This window comes from Salvelinus sp. IW2-2015, linkage group LG11, assembly GCF_002910315.2.
Source record: "Salvelinus sp. IW2-2015 linkage group LG11, ASM291031v2, whole genome shotgun sequence".
Classification (NCBI taxonomy): Eukaryota; Metazoa; Chordata; class Actinopteri; order Salmoniformes; family Salmonidae; genus Salvelinus; species Salvelinus sp. IW2-2015.
In genome coordinates, this window is record NC_036851.1 from 12010729 (window position 1) to 12012362 (window position 1634).

General features: G+C 42.6%; 1 pseudogene; it reads left to right on the forward strand.

Moving 5' to 3' along the window:
- The window catches only part of LOC111970562 (SLIT-ROBO Rho GTPase-activating protein 2-like), a 26752-nt pseudogene that overhangs the window by 2201 nt on the left and 22917 nt on the right, over positions 1-1634 (forward strand).

A 1634-nucleotide genomic window follows, 5' to 3' on the forward strand; every position in this document is an offset into this window, starting at 1 on the left:
ATACATATCGAAAAATAAAAATCAAATATATATGTATATATATACAAAATATATATATATTTATATATAAATAAATGGTGGGACCAACAGCAATAATGATAGTAGTAGTGGACATGGGATTACCATTAACAACAACTACAACAACAATATTAATCAGAACAACAATACATTAAATCAATGGTAGTAGACCAGTATCAATATGACTTGAGAAGACACATGACCTGGCATGAAAGACAAAACAAAACTAAGCTAAATGGGAAATATTATCAACATTACTTTGCACTTTTTACTGGCTGTCCCTCAGGTTGTGGCAGGAGGACACATATTTGGCTGCCAAAACTGCACATTTTGGCTTTTCACCCAATAAATATTAGATTTTTTCTTCATCTTTTATAGTTTCAAATTCTTTGTATTGAATTATAATTTTGGGAAAGAAATATGCTCTTAGGTCTGAGTATTTGTCACAGTGTAATCTCTCTCTCTCTCTCTCTGTGTGTTTCTCTCTCTGTGTCCCTCTCAGAGGCAGGCTAAGTACACAGAGAACAAGCTGAAAGCGGTCAAGGCGAGGAATGAGTACCTGCTGGCTCTGGAGGCCACCAACAGCTGTGTCTTCAAATATTACATCCACGACCTGTCTGACATCATAGACGTGAGTACACACACACACACACACGCGCACCATAAAACAACGTGCCCACACACACACACCACAAAACAACACACAAACCTGTTGGACGTGGTCAAATAGGAACTCCAGCACGGAGTCTTTCTGAGGGCCAGGGAACAAGTCATTATGTAGCCCAACCTATCCCCTCCCTCATCTCATCTCATCCCCCTCCTCCCCCCTCTCCCTGTGGCAGGTAGACCAGTGGCCAGCCATTTCCTGTCAACAGACCTACTACATCCCCCATCCTTCCTCGTCCCTTCTTTCTCACTGGCAGGGCTCCCCTCTCTACGGCCTCCTCCCTCCTCCTCTCTTCCCTGACCCTGAACGAGGACCACTGACAGGGCTCCCCCTCCTCTTCTCTTTCCCCCCTTCCTTCCCTCTTTCCTCCTTTCCTCTACTCTCTGGTCTCATTACTGTAGTCTGTTCCCCACTAGAGACTGAGAACCTGTGGGTCAGCCTCTGGTTGTATGAACAGCAATGATGATGATTGGCAAACAAGTACAGTGCATTCGGAAAATATTCAGACCCCTTGACTTTCTCCACATTTTGTTACGAATAAGGCCTTATTCTAAAATTCATTTAAAAAAATTCCCTCATCAATCTACACACAATACCCCATAATGACGAAGCTAAAAAAACAGAAATACAATTGATTGGACATGATTTGGAAAGGCACACACCTGTCTATATAAGGTCCCCCATTTGACATGTATGTCAGAGCAAAAACCACATAATGAGGTCGAAGGGATTGGGGAAGGGTACCAAAACATTTCTGCAGCATTGAAGGTCCCCAAGAACACAGTGACCTCCATCATTCTTAAATGGAAGAAGTTTGAATGACGGTGTAACATGTAGCATACCCTCACTATCACGAATGACGGTGTAGCATGTAGCATACCCTCACTATCATGAATGACGATGTAGCATGTAGCATACCCTCACTATCATGAATGACGATGTAGCATGT